The sequence below is a fragment of the Portunus trituberculatus genome, chromosome 41 (genome assembly GCF_017591435.1).
Source record: "Portunus trituberculatus isolate SZX2019 chromosome 41, ASM1759143v1, whole genome shotgun sequence".
Taxonomy (NCBI): Eukaryota; Metazoa; Arthropoda; class Malacostraca; order Decapoda; family Portunidae; genus Portunus; species Portunus trituberculatus.
The window spans coordinates 10627659-10635158 of NC_059295.1; the positions used below are offsets into that span (position 1 = coordinate 10627659).

General features: G+C 46.5%; 1 protein-coding gene across 4 annotated transcripts in view; it reads right to left on the reverse strand.

Moving 5' to 3' along the window:
• The window catches only part of LOC123516484, a 47974-nt gene that overhangs the window by 14270 nt on the left and 26204 nt on the right, over positions 1-7500 (reverse strand). The window contains exon 1 of one of the 4 annotated variants that reach the window (XM_045275831.1): positions 5257-5323. The exons of 2 other annotated variants lie outside the window; for them this stretch is intronic. The gene's annotated coding sequence lies outside the window, so the exon portion shown is untranslated. Of the gene's footprint in view, positions 1-1067; positions 1114-5256; positions 5324-7500 lie in introns of those variants that run through there. One more of the 4 variants, XM_045275830.1, reaches the window with a different exon arrangement.

Genomic DNA, 7500 nt, shown 5'->3' on the forward strand with positions numbered 1-7500 from the left:
CCCTCTCCTTCCCAAGATTTCCCTTTTTTTCTCACTCTTTCCCTCAATCATTCACTCACCCCATTCTCTTCCCAAGATTTCCCATCCTTTCCCAGTCCTTCCTTCCCCTCTTCCAAAGATTTCCCATCCTGCCTCTCTCACCCCATTCACTATACACACCATCCTCCCTCTCCTCACAGTAGTTACTTGCGTACATATTTCAACAGGCGTCGCGCGTTCCGGTAACTGCATCAAGACTTAAATTATTCCCCGTGGACAAGCACATCTGTCTGGCGCGACCTTGATGAAACGTTTATCACCACATTCCCGTGAACTGTGCAGTGATTCAAGTGTGGTAGAGTGTTGCCTTGTATGGAGGAGAGGAGAGATGGAAGCGATTACACGATAGTACCTTTTCCTTGTATCTCCCTTATGCAATTTGTACGCGATGGATTACTACTAGAGTGATTTATTGGTGTGAATAGTGGTATTGTACAGTCCTTTCACTAATCCTTTCCTATCTTGGTTGGATAACACTGCGTGACTCTTTTATCTGACACCGTGTGAGTAAGCTGTCCCTGCTAGGTGGTTGGCGCTGAGAGTGAAGTCGGAAACGCGTGTAGAATGCCGTGTGTGCTGCTATTCACAGGCATAAGCAGGTTACTGTTTAAGCTTGAGCCTGTATGTTGACTTTCCGTGTCGTGAAGTGTCGTGTGGAGTCTGTAATGTATGATGGAAACTGTGGTTATCGATTGTTGCTTCACTCCCCCCGACAAAGCGTGACCCGCACCTCCCCTCGCCTCGCAGCCCCGTCCACACCAAGGCAACACCACTGTCTTGTTTGCACCACCGCTACACCACCACCACCACCACTACACCACCACCACTACCACCACCACCACTACTACTACTACTACTACTACTACTACTACTATTACTACTACTACTACTACTACTACTACTACTACTACTACTACTACTACTACCACTACTACTGCGACTGCTACTAATTCTACTATTTTTACTGCTACCACCTCACTCTCAGCGTTACAACACCTGCCACCACCACTACCACTACTGTCACTCACAATCACTGGTTGTCTCGCTTCCCTTCCCTTCTCTTCCCTTCCCCGCCACACTTAGCACACACTCAACACACACTCACCAAGACAAAGCGCTCACTACGCCATTACAACATAAATGCACCTTCAACCTCACACACACACACACACACACACACACACACACACACACACACACACCCTCCCCTCCGTCCCATGGGATCCTGCCCCCCCGGTCCTCACCTGGGGCGTGTCCTCCAATTACCGTCATTACCAACTTTTCACGTCACTAATTGCGTCATCACCGCCATGACGCGTGACGCAGCTTGACCGTGACGTCATGCGATCACGTGACATGCCCTTTCCTTACTCGTGACCCGTTAGGCGGCCCCGGGTGCTCACTCACTTCATCTCCTCAGTGTAAAGTTTTCCGCCAGGTGGCTATAAATAACGCAGGGAAATGTGAGGAGAGAGATACTATAAGGAAAATAAAATGAAGTATAAGGTCGATGATAGAAAATTCACAGCGTTTATAGAGTGAAGCCATGAGTAATCTGAGGCGAGGAAAGGCGAGGCGAGGAGAGGCGAGGGAAGTTTTTAGTTTTTGCAGCTACTCTTGGCAGATTGTAGGAAGGTGGCGCACATCACTCACACATTCCTAGATGATTTGGTTTTTGGTGTATCTCATTTTCTCTGCTTGATTATTTATCTATTTACTCTCCTTCCTTTCGTGAGTGTGTGTGTGTGTGTGTGTGTGTGTGTGTGTGTGTGTGTGTGTGTGTGTGTGTGTGTGTGTGTGTGTGTGTGTGTGTGTGACACACACACACACACACACACACACACGAAAGGGAGGAGAGCGCCCGGGTCACACTTCCCTCAAGCTGGAACCGTGTTATTTCAAATACTGTTTGTTTGTTTGTTTGTTTGTTTGTTTATTTCTGCTGCTATTTTTCTCCTTCTTCCTCTTCTTCTTTCATCATCATCATCATCATCTTCTTCTTCTTCTTCTTCTTCTTCTTCTTCTTCTTCTTCTTCCTCCTATTAGTTTGTCTTTTACCACAAACTCAAGATTCTCGTGGAAATACTTGTATCTAATAATAGAAAGTGCAATACAATTTACGTGAAACCCAAAACAAAAATGTAAGAATAAAGACAAAGTTCAGAGTTTAGAGTGGCAATTTGGATATCGTTGAAAAGGTGAAGTCTTCCGTCATCGTTAGGGAAGGGTTTGCTTGAGGCGCGACCTTGGCGGGGCGGTAATCCAGCGGCAGTAGCTGGGAGCTGCACGCGGGGCGCCTCTACTCGCGTGGGAGGCCATTACCGGATCACGGCTTTCATCCACCTTGATACCAGCTTCCTATGAAGGGTAATTTTGGATTTATTCTTATATTCTTACTAACATGCTCCCCTGCAGCCCCTCCCTACTTCCCTTTTCTGTGAGCGTTGTGTGGGAGCCTTGCGTGTTCCCGAGGCGTGCCCTCCGCGCGTGAGTGTTACCAGAGCGGCGACGCGGCGACCGAGGAGCGAGTTACCTGGACATGTCATGCAACTCTGCGAGCCTGCAGGGGAGCCTGAGCAGGTATGACAAGGGCCACGTTGCTGCCACCCACCCAACCTCGGAAATACAAACAGATACACAGCACACAGACATACTGACACACACAAGGGCAGTTATATTTATACCCCTCAGTTGAACCAAAGAGTCAGCCAGCAATGCCACGCACAAGGTCACGTAGTGCGGCAGCAGAGACCCAAACAGTGACCGGCCAACAGCAGTCAGCCCACCACGCCACGCCATGCACCGAGCCCAGCTAATGACACCACTCGCCACAGTCACGCCATGCATCCAGACACCCGGCCACTCACCTACCCACACTCCTCACCATCCACCCACCCATCCACCCACCACGCCACCCGCCACACACCCAGCCGCCAATACAGTCAATCATGCAGAGGAGTAGTTATCCACCCCGTGCACTTAGTATATTTATGCTTGACATTCTGAAATTCTTGTTCATACTCTTGCATAACTATACAGCCAACGGAAATGACCAGCTACAAACATGCCAATATATAACAAACAGACAAACAGAGAGACACACGGACAAGCAAGCAAGCACGCACGCAAAAACCAGGCAGGTAGAAGGGCAGACAGACATACCGAAAGACAAGCAGACAGATAGACACACGGACAGGCAGACAGACAAACAGGTAAACATGGACGGATGGACGGATAGATAAATAGGTAGACAGTGACAGACATATGTATAAGATAGACAAATAGACATGCGGACATGCATATTAATGATAAGAAGACGGTCACATTTATCAGTCAGACAGCCACTCAACTTAACAGAATGCACACACACACACACACACACACACACACACACACACACACACACACACACACACACACACACACACACACTACTACACATACACAAATTACTGCACAACGTCGATAGAAAAAAAAAAAGGTTAAAGGAGGGACTAAATCTTTAGACAATCCTATAGGTGGTATATTTTAAGATTAGGCCCATCAACTCAACCAATATGAACCGTTTATCATATACACACTTGCTACGGCGGATGGACTGATTGGTTAACTGACGGACTGACTGATCTTTGCCACTGCCCCGAGAACCCACGACGCCGAACCGGTAACAAGATGCGATGAGAGCAAGAAGAGGAGACAAACACATAGACAGTTTTACAGGTGATCATCCCGAACAGTAGACAGGTAGGTAGCTATCAATAATGCACCACCACAGGCAGGCAGACGGAGAGGCATAGCGTGTTTAATGTGACCTAAAACCAAATACCACACTACCAAACCACTACACCACCACACCACCACACCACCACACCAGCGCACCGCCACCCACAACCACACGTGACCTCAATTCATGTTCCCTTCAGGAAAAGAGCAATGCTGATGTAACTTCCTGAAAACCAACTTGTAATGTGCAGCGCCGCCATTGTCAGGCAGCAACACACACTCATGCACACACACACACACACACACACACACACACACACACACACACACACACACACACAAGGACATTTTCCACGTATATTGCGTATAAACCCTATTTTTATTATGCGTTATCGACATTCTTTTTTCTTTCCTTTTTTCTTTCTTTCCTTCATTTTTTTTCTTTCTTTCTCTCTCTCAAAAAAAAGTTGATTTATAGTACGAAGAAGTAACTGAGTAACTATTAACACATAAAGAATGACATTTGTGTGTGTGTGTGTGTGTGTGTGTGTGTGTGTGTGTGTGTGTGTGTGTGTGTGTGTGTGTGTGTGTGTGTGTGTGTACGTGAGCCGAAGCGAGGTCACAGCCAGTCGTCACGTGAACTTTCATGACCTGGTGTAGATTTACGATGTTTAACGGTGCCAGTTGGTTTGGTCATGTCATCACGTCGTTTTTATATGAGCGAACTTTCTTGGCCTTCAGTCATAACGAACAGACGGGGCGGAGCGGGGCGGGGCGAGGAGGGGCGGGGCGGAGCGGGGGAAGATATGATAGTGTTAGTCAGATGGATGGAAAGGATTGATATGATTATGTGAGTAAAAGATTGTGGGGTTGTGGTTTAAGGCGCTTGGGTTGAGAGAGAGAGAGAGAGAGAGAGAGAGAGAGAGAGAGAGAGAGAGAGAGAGAGAGAGAGGTGAGGACGAAGAGTAGTGGAAACGATTTAGTGTTGCGTGTTGGGGGTTGACTGTGGGTGGTGGGCGGGTGGTATGAGAGTAGGTTGGGATAGTGTTGCGGAGGATGGTAGTGGAATGGAGTAGTATTCTGGGGTGGCGTGATACGTGCACACACACACACACACACACACACACACACACACACACACACACACACACACACACGTATTAAATGTCAAAACTCCGGTGAAACACTCTGAAACTCGCATCCATTATTCTCTCCGTGGCATCATCGATTTACAGTTTTAGCGGAAAGCGTCGCGTTATTCTGACGGTCTGCAACACTATCTCGTCGTTGATTTACCGCTGCTGCATTGCTTAAAAGATCCCACAACCAGCTATCCGTCCTGCACAACCTCTCGTATACTTTGTCTTGTCCTTTTCACCGCCAGTGCACGAGTATCATCACACAAACACACACCAGACGCATCACTCTCTCCTTTACGATGCATTTATGAACCGTGTATTTTTCTCACGCCGCTACTCATGCACAGGAACTTACGGAAGCACTGAGGCCATTCCTAAGAAGTGAAGGCGGCGGAGGACAGGCGGAGGAGACGAGGAGCGGCCTGTGTCACTGTTCTTTCTGGCGGCTACGAGGCATGCCAGCCAGTCCTGACCTTTTGTGTGTTCGATCATGGAATGTTTATCGCTGCCACTTGGGCCGGTGAGGAGTGAGAGAGAGAGAGAGAGAGAGAGAGAGAGAGAGAGAGAGAGAGAGAAGGGGGTTAGAGGTGACATTATTTCTTGGCTCTCTCTCTCTCTCTCTCTCTCTCTCTCTCTCTCTCTCTCTCTCTCTCTCTCTCTCTCTCTCTCTCTCTCTCTCTCTCTACACGTGCATTACCATAAATAAATCATCAAAGGAATTTCAGGAATCTTGCAGCAAAGTTCCCCCATTCCGCCTCTGTGCTTTACATCGACAAGACCAGAGAGAGAGAGAGAGAGAGAGAGAGCAGGGAAGTGTGTGGGGTGCTTCTCTCCTCCTCTCTCCCTCTCCCTTTCTTATCAGTGTTCTTTCTTATCTTCACTTATGTCTTACCTATCACCCTGTCTGTCCCATTCCTCTCTTCTATTCTCTCGTCTGCCTCTTCTTATTCGTCCTCTTTTACCTCTCAGTTTCTCGTGTATTTTTTAATCGTCCTCTATCATTCTTTTTTATCACACTCTTTTCTTCTTTCTTCTTCTTGCATTTGTCTTTTCTTTTCTGTTTCATTATTATCTGCTTTATTCCAGTTTCTTTGCCCCCTCTCTCTCTCTCTCTCTCTAAAATCCATCCTACATCCCCCTCCCGACCTTATTCTCCGCCCTGCCTCCGTCCTTCCCTCGCTCGCTGAAGCCCGTCATTGATTTTGGAAGATTTACGATGTGTATTAGGGACAGGTGAACGGCCAACACACTGGCTATGGGCTTGAAGAGAAGGAGAGAGACGGGGACAGGGAGAAGGAAGGAAGGGGTGGGTGGTTTGTGGTGAGGAATTCGTTGATTGAGAAAGTGAGGGAGTATGGAAGGAATTAAGCAAAGGTAGATAGGGTATGATTTAGCAGATGTGATGCAAAGGTAAGAAAACGAAAAAGGATGATAAGATGTTGAAAATAATGGATGAAAATTTAAAGAGAATGGAGAGGAATGAAGGAAGAGAGTGAGAGAACGAGAACCGAAAAGAAATTAAGAAAGAGGAATATTGGTGAGTATAAGTAAAAAAAAAAAAAGAAAGAGAAAAGAAAGAAGTAACATGTACAAAATAATAGAAAATGAAACAAGAAAAGATGGAAGAAGAAAGAAAGAACGAAAATCGAAAAGAAATCAGGAAAGACATATTGGTCGAGTATAAATAAAAAAAAAAAAAAAAAAAAACCGAACGAATGAAGGAAAGAAAGAAAGAAAGAAAGAGTCATTGAGGAGAAAAAATGTTTAAAAACTTTACAGAAGCAAGAAAGAAGGAAGAAAATAAAAAGAAACATGACACAGACAGACTTCACCTCGACATATATTCGTTCCCTGAAAATGTAAACGACAGGAGAGGAGGAAAAGTTTGGGCTGTTCATTGATTATGTAAAAAAAAGTAGGTAAGGAGGAAAAATGTCCATTGAAGTGACACCAAAGCGAAGAGACCAACGCGTGAAAGGAGAAGAGGAGGAGGAGGAGGAGGAGGAGGAGGAGGAGGAGGAGGAGGAGGAGGAGGAGGAGGAGGAGGAGGAGGAGGAGGAGGAGGAGGAGGAGAAGGAGAAGGAGGAGGAGGAGGAGGACAAACAGCAACAGACATAAAGGTCCTTACTAAGATGTTTATATAACTATCCTAGATACTAGTGTAAGGAGAGGAGGAGGAGGAGGAGGAGGAGGAGGAGGAGGAGGAGGAGGAGGAGGAGGAGGAGGAGGAGGAGGAGGAGGAGGAGGAGGGAGGAGGAGGAGGAGGAGAGAGAAAAAGCAACTCCACCACTACCACTACCACCACCACGATCACCACCACCACCACCAACAACAACACAACAACAACAAAACAACAACAACAACAACAACAACAACAACAACAACAACAAACAGTAACAACAACAACAACAACAACAACAACAACAACAACAGTGAAAAAGAAGCAGCATAAATACATAATAAAGAAAATGCCTTTGAGAATTGAGAGAGAGAGAGAGAGAGAGAGAGAGAGAGAGAGAGAGAGAGAGAGAGAGAGAGAGAGAGAGAGAGAACAGGAGGAATTATTTGCTGCTCCATCAATTATTTTCAGGGCCAAGAG